This window comes from Corapipo altera, unplaced genomic scaffold (assembly GCF_003945725.1).
Source record: "Corapipo altera isolate COAL_440 unplaced genomic scaffold, ASM394572v1 2b, whole genome shotgun sequence".
Lineage (NCBI taxonomy): Eukaryota > Metazoa > Chordata > Aves > Passeriformes > Pipridae > Corapipo > Corapipo altera.
Window position 1 is genome coordinate 28,613,174 of NW_020884874.1, and position 16,259 is coordinate 28,629,432.

At 41.7% G+C, this 16,259-nt stretch overlaps 1 protein-coding gene and 1 long non-coding RNA gene across 6 annotated transcripts in view; both read right to left on the minus strand.

Annotated features, from left to right (window-relative positions):
• The window catches only part of UST (uronyl 2-sulfotransferase), a 224,599-nt gene that overhangs the window by 30,841 nt on the left and 177,499 nt on the right, over positions 1 to 16,259 (minus strand). Inside the window, exon 10 of one of the 5 annotated variants that reach the window (XR_003532017.1) lies at positions 400 to 545. The exons of the other annotated variants lie outside the window; for them this stretch is intronic. The gene's annotated coding sequence lies outside the window, so the exon portion shown is untranslated. The remainder of the gene's footprint in view (positions 1 to 399; positions 546 to 16,259) is intronic. 5 annotated transcript variants of the gene reach the window in all.
• LOC113960370 lies at positions 3,903 to 12,657 on the minus strand. The gene is made up of 3 exons (XR_003532019.1): positions 12,567 to 12,657; positions 11,354 to 11,423; positions 3,903 to 4,474 (listed from the first exon to the last, which is right to left on the minus strand). It is a non-coding gene; the product is annotated as an uncharacterized LOC113960370 (long non-coding RNA).

Consider the following 16,259-nt stretch of genomic DNA (forward strand, 5'->3'; position numbering starts at 1 on the left):
CAAAAACAAAAGAAAAAAAAGATACTTGTATACTTTTCTCTCTCTTGCCCATTTGGAGCCATTGCTTTAAATAGATACTGATAGACTCTTTAGTATTTTCCAGATTAAAAATAGGTAAGAGCCAAGACTGGGGGGCTAGAACAGACTTCCAATAACCAGTGGCATTACATGGCATTAAACTGAATGAACTAAGTCTTTGAAAAACACCTGTGCATCTCTTGCAGTTTTTCACTAAAGAGTGCCCGTGAGCAAAGTTACATTCTTATGTTAAGATATATTTACCAGATAATTTCTACATGCAATTTACGTTTCTAGAAGAGTCTATGTACGATATAAATTGAAATTTCTTACGGTATTTATAATATTGCTACAAAACGTCATATCATATGGTAAGATCACCTCTCTGTTTCAATTTGTCTTTCTGCCAGTGCTTGATGCTTCTTCATCTCTTGTCTCCAGAAGCCCTTTCTGAAGAACTTCGTTATTCTGTCCTTCTCTGATAAGCACAACCATCTCCTCAATGGGTCAGTTCTTCCAATCATGCCCTATGCAATTTATAATGTATTAAACATTAAAGTTAATAAAAAGAAAACAATGAAGAAACCAACCCTAAAAACTTTGCCAGAGACTTTTCTTTACATGGTGCTCTTTCACCACATGTTCAGTGCCAAACTGGTCTTAAAACAAACTTTCTTTGATGGTTTATATCCTCTACACCCCTCCCAGATGATTCCCCTCTTATCACCTTCTCTCATTCTTCAGGTGAGTTTTTTTGGCTAATGTATAATATTGAAGTCCAATTAAATAGCAATCAAAATACTTCATCATTGACTAAAGTGTGTAGGAGGCTATACTGAGGGTGTGAGAACTCAGAGACTGGCAAAGTGCTCAGAAAAACAGGTACACAACCAAGCCTAAGTGGTGGGGTGAATGATATTGTCTACAGTTTCAAGAATCTTCTCAGAGGAGGTTCTATTGCAATACAGAAAGTTCCTGAGCTGCTACACTGATAGGAAGCCTGAGAAAAAGGACCCTTTCTGCCAGGACATAGTGGGCAAGAAAGAATTCAGTTTCCAAATGCCTAATTTCTCTTCTGTCTCACTTTTAGTTTTATCTGTTTTTAAAGCTATTGGATCTAATTTCTGTTAAAATAAAACTTGGATTTGAGTTTAAGAGCTCTTTTGCGGTCTTCAGAATGCCCAGTATAAGCAAAAGGTTTAGCTAGATCTGCCCCAACATTCTAGCCAACTTGGAGTCCTCTCACACCATCTTAGGTTGTGAGGAACACACCTGTGTTCAGTAGAGTAGCAAGAAATTAGCATTTCTAAATGCCACCCTTTGTCAAAATGCCTTGCAACATTGTGACAGACACCTATGCCCTGCCTTCAAAGATCTGCACGCTGTTTTTACTTGGGGAAGAAACATGCTTCCTCTAGTGAAACAGAACACAGAATCTGCCTTAAAATTTTCACCATAACCAAGATACAGTGCTATACAAAGCACACATCAACTTTTTGGTCTGCCTTTACTTGCATGACTCTTACTGATCTTTGCTGTCACATGAGATTTATATCTTGATTGTATTACAGTGGGGAATCAGAATAAGCAGTATAGGAAAAAGGTCATTGGAAGAATGAACAGATGAATCAAAAGGCTTATTCAAACAGTTAAAGATGATGGGACTGGTCTTGTAATACCATTTTTGCACAGAAAGGCAAAGTGATCATTTCTGTTGCCTAATACACTACACAATTACTCAGTTTGAAAACCCAGAATCATCTGTAATGGGCTCATCATCATCATCGTATTTGACTATCAGACAGACTTTTCTTTTTTACTTGGCAGCAGCATATCCAGTTCAAAGAATGGTTGGGAGTTTTCCATTTGTTATCTGAAAAGAATATGCCTTTTTAATGCGTACCTATTAAGGCACGGCATAAACATAAAAACAATTTTAGTTGGAAGGGACTTTGGACCACTGTATCTCTGCTGTGCAAAGCAGGGGTAACTTTCAGAGTGCTTAAAGCTTCATCCAGCTAAGTTTGGAAAACCTCAAAGTATGCATTTCATTTTAGTGAGGAGGTACCAGTTCCAAAGCCAATCCCCTGCCAGGACTACTAATTTCTGAGTATTCCTCCTCCAAGGAGACTCTTCTTGAAGATCAAAAAATGTGAAGCTCCTTTAAAGTGCTCTATGGCAGCATCCCATGGTATACTGAAGATGAAATCTGCTCTCCTAAAGACCATTATTATCACTCTGTCTTTCTGTCTTTTCTTAGGGGCTTAATTTTATCATCTCACGGTCACAGTAACATCAAATTGTAATGTAAAGGCAGGTTGCCAGGTAAAGAGCAGAACAGTCAGAATATCAGCTTATTTCATAGCAAAGAGTTTCAAGACAATCCTTTATAATGCAAATATGAAACTCATATTTGTTACTGTGATGCAAGGCCAAAATGAGATGCCAGTGAGAGTGACTAGTGTATATCTTCCTATCAGTTGTCAGTCCAGTTTTACCTTGCCAGTTTTAACAAGCAATGAAATAGTTAGCAACACTAAACTGTATCTTGCTGCATGATTTAAACAATAACATGCCATTAAGATGAATGGCAAAAGTTTTAAGATTTTGCTCTGCCTGCTTGTGGACACCTTTGTATTGCTTATCTTTGGCTTATGCTTTCAAAACCATCCTTACAGCCATTTGAGAGCAGCAGGGTGTTTGTGGAACATTAAAGCCAGGGGATAGAGCTCTGCTGGACAGACTCATCTTGTGTTGCCTGTGAGCCAGCTCAAACTACTCACACAGTATGTGTCCACATGATTTATCCAATTTTCTTGGGTCATATACTCCCTTGCTCCTCCCTTCATCTCCTGTATTTTTTCATAATTGGTTTAAGAGCCCTTTGTACAGATGGAATAGCAGAAAAGTGGCACTTAGAATGGACATGGCATTATCTCACTTGTAAAAATAAACATGTGCATATGCTTCTCTCTGTGTGCACATTCAAGTTTAGTTTAGTGATTCTTGTTTTTCTGCCTTCCCATTCCTGCCTTGTTGACATCCATGAAGAAGTTGCCATTAACAATAGTTTGGAAACTAGTCAGCATGAATTTATGAATAGAATTTCATTGCTGTGTTATTTTGTCAGTTGTCAGTACTTCATTTTACATGCCATCCATAACATCTCCAAAACAGAAACTGATTGACTGAATGTGTTTTGCCTTTAGCTAATAATAACTATTCTGTTTTAGAGACATAAACCACTGCTGCTAAAGTGTGGTCCTAACAAGGAGTTTGAGTTTGAGGAAATCAAGGTCTTGATTTGATTATGGCAGGGAGTTACAGCCAAAGCATTTTTAATTTTTCTTTAGTCTGCCAAACAAGTCTGTTGTATTTGGGCAACCAGGCAAAGAAATCTCTAGAATTTCAAGTTAGTTTCAATGCGTATACCACACGTAAACCAGAATGCAAACATCATGATGCAGTAAATAAAAGCAAGAGAAATTCGCAAGAGCATGAGTATCCTGAAAAATATTGACAGATCAGCCTTTCATGCTTCCTCTCAGAATGAAAGAAAAGCAGTCTGTCAAGAAGCAGCTTGTAGCTCCTTTTCTGTCCCCCTGGACTGTGGCTGAGATCTTAAAAGTTATTCAGCCACCTGACTCTGATTTGAACAGCTCTGAGGATCTGGGCCTTGGTATCTTCTGTCAGGGTCATGCAGATCTCTTTAGAATTCCTTTTATTAGGGGCTCCCCTTTTCATTTTCTTTTTTTTTTTCTTCTTAATTTCCCATTTGAGTTAATTACTATTATATTTATCACAACAGCATTTAGGTTAGTCAGTGCAAAGCTCTACTGAATATACAAATACAGGCTCTCCCCCTTCCCTTATCCAGCCTGTGACTGACAGTGCTGCTGCTGCACCCTCCTCAAGCACCGCAGTAATCATGGATAGATTGAAAGCTCCAACTTTTATGTGGTGTCCTCTGCCCCCACAACCCACCTCTGTCAATGAAATAATCAGGACCTGCTTTGCTCCCAGCAGCTCACAAAGTACTTCATCTATATCATCAACTCTCATCCACTGCATCATTCACAGTATAAGCTTTCAAATCTATTATTGTACTATGATCCTTTTACTATTGCTATTGCTTTTAAAACCATTTTTTCTGCAGCCAAAGACCTCTAAGGTCCTATAATATTTGGATTGGTGCTTGCACACTAAACCCTGCTTGCCAACAGAGATCTTGGAAAGCTATCTGTTTATATGTTAGGTCAATGTAAAAACAGTGAAAAGAGGAAAGGAGAGAGGCACATTCAAACTACACTTACTAGTCTGTCTTCTGGAGTTCAAAAATTCCCTCCATTCTAAATTAATGAAGAGCAGTTCCCCACACACTTGTGCAGTGTAATGGGTGTTCAAAAGCTCTTTCTTATCACTACCTGGGGTAAAATGCTGATCTTGCAATGCAGTTCTGAAAACAGAAGGTAAAGTGTTTTAATATGTTTTTAAATACACTTAATATACCATTGCAGTTGTTGTTGGATGAATTTAAAATGTGAGGGAGGTTAAATAACTCCACTCCCTGAGCACTTGAATCTCACTTAATAGTTCAAGAGTGTAGAGGAACAAGAGCTTATGCAAAACCCTTCCATCTATCAGCTCTTTCCCCAGGTACACCCAGGTGCTCTTGAACCTGGTGGTCAGTCCCAATCATGTTTGAGAGAGCAACAGCCTCTTAAAACTAATTTCACAGCAATCCATGCTGGAAGAGGAAAGGGAGAAAAAGAAATGCCCAGATCAGTGCAGTTCCATTTACCAAGGAAGAGGCAAGAAGAAGCCAGCCATTACCTACAGCTTTGGTGGGCATGGAGCTCTAACCTTGTCCTTATTCACATAACCTCCTACTCACCTATCAGGCAAAAATGGTAAATAATGAAACTATGAGGAAATATTTGAGTTGAGGAGCAGGATAAAGTAAAGTTACCACTATGAGGGAAAATGTTAAGGGCCTAGGATGAAGCAGACGCTTAAGAGAATCAGAGAAGGAATCATTCTGGGGACATGGGAAGAATCTGGGAATATTGTCATGGGGAAGTCTTAAGAGGCCAAGAAGAAGATAGTGTTATTTTGATGAAAACCACAAGAGACAGAAGTTGCAGATATGTGGGAAACCAGAGCTCCATATTTATGTGTCTCACAGGTCAGTGTAGAGTATACCAACATGCATAGAGATAATTTCCATGAGGTCCAAAACTATGAGTAAAAAGTATTGATTTGTTGACCCATGGCATTTCATTGTATTAGAAATGGGACTGATTTCAAAGCTACATCTAAATGTATGACTACACTGATACAGGGTCTTGGCCTTGATACTATTTTTAACCAGACCAAATGGCCTGAGCTGCGTTCTCCACTCCATCCCACTGCATTGTCCAACCTAAACTATCCACATGGTCTACTAGCTACTGTGTGACAAGGGGGAATTTTGTTCAGGCCTTTTTTTTATGCTTCTGCAAACCTAAACTCAGGTCCCACTATCATGGCACCACATGGGCCACCTGCTCCGTAAAGTAAGGTGACCCAGAAGGCAGTGGTGGGAACCCAGGGCCAACAGGACCCAGCCTTCCCAACCAGGGCCAATCCACAGCATCCAAATGAGGTGAGAAGGACAAATCTGGACACAATGGCCAGAACCAGTCAAGAGCCCAGATCATGAGGCAATACCTGGTGATGAAACAGGTCTGAGGCCAGGCTGGAAATTCAGTCTGTAGGTAAGGGTTAAGACTAGGTCTAGTGATAGCCAGGAAGGTCCACAACAACCAGGCTGAACTAAGCCAGGATGTCAATCTGCAGGTAGAGATCTGGATTGATAAGGCCCAGACATGGCCACAGCTCAGCCAGGGTTCAGCTGAAATGGGGCTTCTTGGCCCCGTGGGTGTGGCTGTGGCTGTGGGTGTGGGTGTGGCTGTGACTTGAAGTCCCAGTTGAGGCCGAGCAAGGCTCAGTGATTAGTGCGCTCAGGGGCTGATATATTCAAACTTGATGAAGAAGATTGGGCTGGCCCAAAATGCTGGTATGGGGCATTTGAATATATTCAGCAATTACAAATAGGTTGTTACAATACCCAAGAAACAACAAATACACACTTTATTCTGGCCCAGAGGCTGGTGGGTTTAGGCTGAAAACATACACTGAGGATGGCTTGCTGCGGGGGTGGGAGTTGCATTCTCTTGCTCATGCTGTTGTCTTTGCATTTCCCCTGTAAAAAACATACTGGGAAAAGCAGGTCTAGTGTCTTGTTAGCTTTAAGACTTCCTTAGACCCATTTGAATCTTAATTGAGAAAAAATTAAAAAAAAAGAAGCCTGCTTCTAAGGGCCAATATGCTGAAAACACACAACGCACACATATGCCCACTTTTTATAGAACTTAGTTCTACAAATGTAGATCCTATGCGAGTCAAAGAAGACAAGTGTCTCTTCTTGGGACTGCTTTTCTACTGCAATTAATTTTGATGTCTACTGAAAGGATAAGATTATGTTAGTACTGTGAGAGTGATTATGCCAGCTAGTTGATGATATGAAAGCAACTATGTTAAAGCTTTTGCTAGACCACTGAGCATTCCCAGTGTAAGTGCCAGAAATGTGAGAAAAGTCATGGTGAGCTGAATTGCTGATGCTGTTATTAAAACTGCCATGCCTTCTTGTCAGCCAAACTTGGTGCTCAGCAGAGTGTTCACCATCTGCCCTCTGTGTGCTACTCACAAATGTTGAAATCAATATATAAATTTTGGGATGTGTGGGCAATGCTGGAAGATAAAAATATTCTTTCTTTGCCAGATATATATTAATTGGTTGTTTCATTTTGCACATATGGGACAGTAAAATGTATTTGTTTTGTTGCCAATAAAGGAATATTTTCTTAACTCTCCTTAGTCACAAGGTATCCACAAAAAGAGAAGGCTCTGGTGTTTCCTCTTGGGTTTATGGTTTACATTACAATTCATACACAAATGCTTTTTGGCATCTAAATCCTGAGCTAGAATTATTTTTAAAATTATGTCCTGGAATAGGAACTTCACAACACTGTGTCGGCATCTGGTAGATATCTCAAGAGTGTCATGAACTATTACTTCTTGAGGAACTTGGCAGGCTCTCCACGAGCCTTGTGTACCTTACAAATGTGTAGGAGTCCACTAACTGCTTAATTATTGAGCATTTGTATAGCTAGTCTCTGTAATGGGCACATGTCCACCCACCAACCTCAAAAACACACGGTGGTATGTACAGATTTCACAGTATGTATCTGAGTCCCTGAGCAACGAAGGCTGCTCAAACATGAGTGTTAGCAGCCCACTACTTTATAAGAGCAAGCATTTCCTCAGGACGAACCTTGAATTACTAATCAGTCTCACTGCTCGAAGAATTTGGCATGTGTGTTTCCTTCCCCATGTGTTTTACAAAGTGCTGATACGAATGCTAAGGCTGAAAGCACTTTATAAAGTGTTTGGGATCTCACATACAATAGTGTTTCCTGGTAGGAAAGCACAGGAAGCATTGCTGGGGCCCTAGGTGAGACAGTGGTGAAGTCAATGGTCCCCTAGTGGTGACTGCTGTTCTTGTTCCAGGATGGAAAAGACAACCACTCCTAGTAAAAAGTAGTACCCTGTTGGGACTTTGCCCCAACCAAATTGACATTGTAGTCATGCTTTGTGACTGCTCAAGAGCAGGAGCAGCTGTGTTTGTAGACCAAAGTTTGCCCGGAAAGGAGATTTCATATATATGTGCTTAGCGAGGCCTTTGCAGAGGTCTTTTGGTGGGAGTCTTGTAAGTGATGTCCTTCAGAACATCTCTGGTCTGCAAACATGCTCTTTCTGGATGAACATTTGGTGCTTTAAGAAGACACACATGTACCATACCCTTCCCTATGGTTCATGACAAGACGAGACTTTTGCTATTTTTGAGGGTTTTCATGGAAAAAGTTGTATAAGTCTACACAAAAACATTAATATTTTTTCATGGTTTACTTATAATTCTGGCACAGAAATCACATAGCTCCATCATAAAAAACAATGGCTTTGGCACTGTTTGAGGCAAGGAACTAAGGTCTGGAAACTCAGGCGAGAAGCAGCACAAGAGATCCAGGAAGGAGAATCAAGGCAGATCACCACTTTCAGCCTGGGTGTGCATGTCAGAGCGAAGTGCAAGAAAGCTTTTCCCAGATGCCTCAGTGACACTTGTTTCCTTTGTCTCCTGTTTTTAAACAGAGCAGAAAAATCCCCCAAATTGGGAAGATTACAAAGAGGAACACAAAGATCAAAGTATAGACCACGGTAAGTCAGTCCCACCTCCCGCTCAAAGCAGGAGAGGAGTACAAAACTAAAGTATCAGAGAGGTAGAGCCTGAGGTGAGAGGCAAGTGCTCCTGTGTCATATATACTTATTTAAGACACCAGCTCTCCTGAAGCTGAGTGCCTTGTCTGACCCATCCTCTCCAACAGGTACCAGTATCTGTTCTGGAGCTGTCCAATTTTTACCATAGTTGAAATGAACCAGAATGCTCCTGGTGTCTGTCTCTGGGCCTGAGCTTCCGCAACCAGGCAGGAGGACTTGTCCCCCACAAGCCCTTGGCGCCGGCATTTATTACTTCTTGCCACACAATTTGAACTGTTGTAGACTGTGTCGTAAGACAAAACTTTTAACTCTGGCCTTTATTTAATCTGTCACTGGATTAGGGTTTTATTCTACATCTTTCTTTAGTGGATAAAAATGTGTTCGGTCTACACTAATTTTTTGTTCTGTACCAATGGATGGCATTGATTGGTTTTGGGTTTTTTTCACAATAAAAGTTAAAATAAAAAAACCAAGGTCCCAAGTAGTGGGAAACTACCCTCTTTCCAGGAAAAATGGAAAAGTCTGAGAAAAGACAACCCCCTGCTACTACAGGGTACTTAGCCACAAGGAGAATTCCCTTTGCATTTCCAGAGATGCAGAGACAGTTCTTCACCCACCCGTGGAGTTCTGACAGGCAAAAGCTGGAGGAAGTCTTTGTTTACAAGAAAAATGACAAATAAGGCTGGTAGATAAGAATTTAAGAATGTAAAATAACCTGTACCAGACTCTTAGACCCACAAAATGAAGGCTAGAGAAGTCAATAACTTATCTGGTCTGAGTTTCCTGAAGCCAAGTTTCAGTCCTTGGTGTGGGCCATTAGGTTTTGGACTGTCTTTCTCATAAGGAGCCCAATGACTTAACTAACAGAAGCTTGTGATTTAGAAATGCCTGGAGCTTTGATGTGATGATAGCTTGACATGAAGAACTGACCACTTTCTTTGGCAATTTGTTCTAATGCTTACTCTCATTGTTAAACACTTCTGATTATTTTCTCATTTGAATTTGCTAGGCTTCTACTTTCAGCTCTTGGCTTTTGTTGCACATTTTCTGCTAGATTAAGAGCTCTTTCATCCATGACATTTTCTGTCAGGAGGGAAACACCCTATGTAATCAAGAAATTTCTCATTTTTTCTAAGTCTTGATTCAACTCAACAAACTGAGTTCTCCAAGCCTTTGCTATGGCCTTTTTTTCTAGATGTTGCACAACTTTTTGGCTGTTTTCCACACCCATGCTAATATTTCAACAACCCTCTAAAACTGTGGGCATTGAAACAGTCTCCCTAATACTATACACAGAGATAAAAGCACATCCCTGCTCAAACTGGATTGGGGTAATAAAGTCTTCTGTTTCTGTGATTTTTCAATTGCTGACCCGGATTCCAGTCACTAATGAGGTCCCACTCTCTTAGGTGCTTTGATGTTGCCTCTTGCTCACATGCTCAAAGTTATGCTGACCACTTGACTTGGTTTCAAAAGTTAAATCATCAAGGACATTTGTGGAATTTTCACTTCTTTTTACAGCAGAGATCAGTCATGCATCTCTCACCTGAACAGTTCCTTGCCAATGTGGCAAGATCAATTCTACCTTGGTCTTAACTGTGACCTACAGCTGATGATTGAGACGCTGTAGTCCAGCTACAATCTAACTGCTTGTTGGTACAGTCTGGTTATATATCAGCAGTATTGAATAACATGTTGCATATAGATGGCTGTCTGAAGGGAACCAGCTAATGAGTTCTTTGGAGTGGTTTCAAGCACTATATTAATCCCTTTGGAAGAAACCACACAGACACTCTGTATCATTAGTTTCATACAAGAATGCTATCTTGTAAACCAGTGTGGACTTCTAACGACTGTGTTCCCATCTAATTTCATTAACAATTCATTTTTCTGCTGCCTGGTCAGACAGACCAAGCTGCAGTGCTGCCAATTGTGCTGGTGACCTACTGTGATGTTGGCTGAACACTCTGCATTGTTCTGGTGTCCTCCTGGTGCTTCAGGATTCACTAAAAATGAGTATTTCTAGGCCAGAATCTTCTCCATCATCTCTGTAGGTCTCTTGACTGCAAGTTTCTAGGTCTGTTGATTTTCAAAATATTCATTCTGAGTCTGTGTGTTTTAAAGTAGTCTTGCTTTCTGAGTGGCAATAAGGCATTCATGCTCATTAGCTTTCTGGCTTCCAAATACAGATAAGAACAGAACAAGTCTATCTTTTCTACATTACCATTGATAGTTTCATAATTTTTGTCTATCAAATGTCCATTTGCTTCTTGTAGTATTCCTTGCATCCTTGCAAAGTAGTCATATTGTTATTTATGACACAAATAAGGCTACCCCATTCTTATCTCTCTTTATCTGCTTTTTGTATCTTCCATGTTACCAAACCTCCAAACTTTTCTCTTTCTCTTACTAATGCATAGTTGATTTCACTTGAATATTGCTGATGACTGGAGACAATTTTCTGAGAGATACTAAAATACTCATTCAGGCTTTTCCGAGATGTGCTCTGAATGTCATCAGATTTTGAAAACTTAAATGATGGTGAGTGTTGCAACTGGGTGGATCACTTTAGACCAACTTTCAGTCCTAGTTTACTTTCTTCCAAGTCAAGCTTTCTTTCTCTCTTCATTTTTACCAAATTACAAAAACTATGTTTTATATGAATGTAGAATACATTTGTCTCTGAGTTAATAATCATTAGTCTTCTGACTATATTTTTTCTCCCAACTCCTCTCATTTCCAGGAAATGTTTTGTTAGGAAAATATTTCTATGACTAGTCAGCAGTGTCTTCATTAGCCCCTACTGACTGTCATGCTGCTCCAGGTAGGCTACTATCAAGTTTCGGTCCAGTGACTAATTATCTAGTATAAAGAAACTGAAGGATTCACCTCTATGGACGCAATACCCTTTTGTCAGAAATCCTTTCCAGAGAAGGATTATCTTGTAAAGGAATCTTACCTCTCCAGAATTTTTTTTAAAATATCTGCTCCTCCTTAGCTCTCCTGAAGTCTTGGTCTGTCACCTTGTGCTGGAAACAAGCACAAAATGGGAGGAGGGATAGAGGCAGACAGACAGAGTAAGACTGACTGAGACGTAGACATATCAGTGAACTTCATGGACATTCTTCTCAACTTTAATCTATTAATACTTGTATTTACCCCAAGCCCTGTTTATTTGACACTCTGTGTTATTAAAAAAAACAAAGTATTGTTCAGACTATTTTCAGTGTTGACAGTATTTTCTCCAGTGTACAAGTCTCTGATACTGTTGCAATTACACATCATGAGGGATATAGTATTCTGATTATAACTCCCCTGGTTGCTCTACATATAGGGTTACAACAGGTATGAGTCTCTGGAACTAGAAGGCCAGACAACTGATGAGGTGGGCAAAGGTCATTCTGGGGTAGTGGGGCCTCCTAAAACAACATCATCTGTATCCTGTGTCAAGACCTCCTCTGTTATGAGGAAAAGAAGGGTGGCTGTAGCAGGTTCCCTTCTAAGGGGAATGGAAGGCCCAATATGCAGACCAGACCAGACCCCTGGGAAGTCTGCTGCCTCCCAGGGGCTCGGGTAAGGGACATTACTGGAAAACTCTGCAGTCTAATTGGGTTCTTTGATTGCTATTGGTTGTTCAAACCGGCAGTGATGAGATTACAAAAGAAGTCCAAGGGCAACCAAAAGAGACTTTAGGGCCCTGGGATGTTTGGTAGAGGGCTCTTGAACACAGGTAGTGATTTCCTTGATTCTTCCGGTAACGAGGAATAATATTAACAGGAATAGGCATATTCATCAGGTCAATGAGTGGCTCTGAGGTTGGTGTAGTCAGAGAAATTTTGGGGTTGTTGACCATGGGATGATCTACTCAACACCTGGTCTACTGACACCTATCTCAGAGGGGAAAAAGAGTGCAGGAGCTAGTGGGGCTTGTTGATGGAGCTTTAAACTAGCTCGGAAAGGGGAAAGGGACAAAACCAGGCTCACCAGTGATGAGCAGTGGGAAGGTGTGCCAAAACTTGAGAAAATCCTAATGGGATCCCTCAGTCTGCCTCTTGAGGTGTTGGCTACCTGAAATGTTTCTATACCAATGCACACAGCACGAGGAACAAACATGAGGAACTCAAAGCTTTGGCCCAGTCTCAGAGATTTGACATTATTGGCATGAGGGAAACCTGGTGGGATGAGTCCTGTGACTGGAGTGCCCCACTGGATGGTTACAGGCTCTTCAGGAGGGATAGGCAGTGCAGAAGAGGCAGAGTGGTGGCACTGTGTGTAATAGAAGGGTTAGAATGTATGGAGCTTACAGTTGGCAATGGCACAGTTGAGAGGCTCTGGGTGAGAACAAAGGGGCAGACAAATAATGCAGATGTCATTGCGAGAGTCTGCTATAGACCTCCCACCCAGGATGATGACGCAAACAAATTATTCTTTGAGGAACTAAGGGACACTTCCAAGTCAACTGCCATTGTCCTTACGGGGGACTTCAACTTGCCAGAAGTCAACTGGGAGAATCACACAGTTGGTACAACCCAGGACAGAAGATTTCTAAAAAACTTGGATGACAACTTTATGGAACAGGTCCTAAGGGAGATGACTCAGAAAGATGCCCTCCTTGATCTGCTACTTGTCAACAGAGTAGATCTCCTCAGCAAAGTGGAGATTGATGGCTGTCCTGGCCACAGCGACCACAAAGTGATCAAGTCTAAAATCTGTGTTGACAGGAGGAAAAGTGCCAGCAAAACCTCAGCTCTGGATATGAGGAGAGCAGACTTCAGGCTGCTCAGAGAATTAGTAAGCAAGGTCCTCTGGGAAAATGTTTTTGCAGGTGTTGGGGTCCATCAGTGCTAGTCACTTTTCAAACATCACCTCCTAAGGGTACAGGAACAGGCAATTCCCAAATGTCGGAAGTCAAGCAGGCAAGGCAGAAGATCCTTGGCTGAGCAGGGATCTCCTCTTGGAAATAAGGCAAAAAAGGAGGGTGTATGCCCAGCGGAAGTAAGGCCAAGTGACATAGGAAGAATTCAGAGATGCTGCTTGCTGCTGCAGGGAGAAAATTTGTGTGGCCAAAGCTCAGCTGGAGTTGAAGCTGGACAGAAATGTGGGGGACAATAAAGAGAGTGTTTTCAAATGTATTAATGGCAATAGCGGTATAGAAATATCATTGGCCCTTTACAGGATGAGGATGGTCACTTCACAAACAGGGACACAGACAAGGCAGAGGTGTTTAACACTTTCTTTGCCTCTGTTTTCAACACAGATGGACCAAGGGAGTTTCAGTGCCCTGAAATGGAGGACCATGACTGTGAGAATAATCAACTCTCAATCAAACCTGAAACTGTGTGGAATCTGTTGTTCCAGCTGTATCCCTACAGATCTATGGATCTTGATGGATTTTATCCCAGAATCCTCAGAGATCTAGCTGTCTTCACAACACCTGTCTCAATGATTTTGAAATGGTCTTGAGAAACTGGAGAAGTTCCAGCTGACTGAAAGCTAGTGAATGTTGTCCTGATTTTCAAGAAGGGCAAGAAGGAGGACCTCAGAAACTACAAGCCTGTCAGTCTCACTTCAGTGCTTGGTAAAGTTATGGAGAAGATTATTCTGGGAAGTATTGAAAAACACCTGAAATACAAAGCAATCATTGGTCACTGCCAGCACAGCTTCATGAGAGGAAAGTCCTGCTTATCAAACCTGATTTCCTTCTATGACAAGGTAACCCACCTAGCTGATCAAGGGAAGCCAATTGACGTCTTCGTTTTGGATTTCAGTAAAGCTTTCGATACTGTCTCTCACAGGGTCCTTCTGAACAAAATGTCCAACACACAGTTGGATAAACACATCATGTGGTGGGTGAGCAGTTGGCTCACAGCTCAAGCACAGAGGGTAATAGTGAATGGGTTAACATCAGACTGGCAACCTGTCACTAGTGGGGTTCCACAGGGCTCCATCTTAGGCCCTGTGCTCTTCAACATCTTCATAAATGACTTGGACACAGAACTGGAAGGGAGACTAAGTAAGTTTGCAGATCATACAAAACTGGGAGGAGCTGTTGACTCCCTTAAAGGTAGGGAGGCCCTGCAGAGAGACCTTGAGAAATTAGAAGGCTAGGCAATCACCAACCACATGAAGTTCAACAAGGGAAAATGCCGGATTCTACACCTGGGATGGGACAATCCTGGATGTACGTACAGACTGGGGAACAAGACACTGGAGAGAAGTCTGGGCGTCTGTCAACTGGAGGTCCTGGTTGACAGCAAGTTGAATGAGTCAGCAGTGCCCTAGTAGCTGGGAGAGCCAACCATGTCGTGGGGGGCATCAGACAAGGCATCATCAGCTGGTCAAGGGAGGGGATTGTCCTGTTCTGCTCTGCACTGGTGTGGCCTCACCTTGAATATTGTGTGCAGTTTTGGTCACCACAATATAAGAAAGATAATTAGCTATTAGAGAGTGTCCAAAGGAGGGCAATGAAGACGGTGAAGGGCCTTGAGGGGAAGCCGTATGAGAAGCAGCTGAGGTCACTTGGTCTGTTCAGACTGGAGAAGAGGAGACTGAGGAGAGACCTCATTGCAGTCTACAACTTCCTCATGAGGGGAAGAGGAGGGTCAGGCATTGATCTCTTTTCTATGGTGACCAGTGACAGGACCCAAGGGAATGGCCTGAAGCTGTGTCAGAGGAGGTTTAGGTTGGATATTAGAAAAAGGTTCTTCACCTAGAGGGTGGTTGGGCACTGGCTCCTCAGGGAAGTGGTCACAGCACCAAGCCTGAAAGAGTTCAAGAAGTGTTTGAACAATACTCTCGGGCACATGGTGTGACTCTTGGGGATGGTCCTGTGCAGGGCCAGGTGTTGGACTTGATGATTCTTGAGGGTTCCTTCCAACTCAGCTATTCTGTGATTCTGTTTTTGGTTTTGTGTTTCCTGTAATGAAGTATTCTTGTCAGAATGGAGAGAGTTTAGGAAAAAGTTGCTGTTTACTTGTGTCTGAGTTTTAAACCCCCATTCTGGAAAGCAGAAGAAATAGAAAATGTAATGTAGTTCATCGAATTTTTTTGTGTAGATAGAACTGTTCTGTGATGCCTCTGGCTAAACAGTTTTTTTACCTGCTGTTGAAATTGAACATAAAATTGTCTCCTGTACCTTGCATATCAATTTTTTTTTCTACCATGGTGATGATAGTTAGGGAGTTGTTAAATTCGAAAATAGGAATGTAACTGGATAAACAAACCTACAAGATCCCAACCCATAGAGAATTGGTATTCGGGTATCCAGCCAACTCAAATTGCAAATGTTTGTGTAAGAAAAGGACTTGTATTTCTTGTTCCGTGCCAGGCCCCTTGGTAATTATGTTCCAATACAAAACTCTTCATTCAGCAATACCATGCACATGCACAGCTCTTGGAAAACTCTTAAGCAGTCCTGAGCTCAGTAACAAGCATAAGCTTGAGTTGTCTGATGCAGGTTTAGCTGGAGCCAGAGGAAGAAGAAATGGGTGGGCAGAAGGAAAGGGAAGGGAGACAGGACAAAAAGTATGATTCAGGTACAAGGTAACAGAGTAAAGAGCCTGTAGCAAAGCCAAAGCAACAAATAACCTTAGATCTCAGCACAAGGCCATCTCCAAAGGAGGGGACCGAATCCCACACAACTGCTGATTAATGGTTCATGGTGAAAAGGCCACAGAAGGACACTCACTCACACTCAGACAACTGTCTGGTTGACAGAACTCCCCAAAGACAAATCAAAGCCAGGAATCTCAATGCCAATCGATGTACATTTGTATTCTTTCATTCTTCCTTCAGCCTCCTTCCTAAATTCTGAAGGCAGCTGGTTAGATGGTCAGGCCACACCAGAGAGTGCCATCTGAGATTGT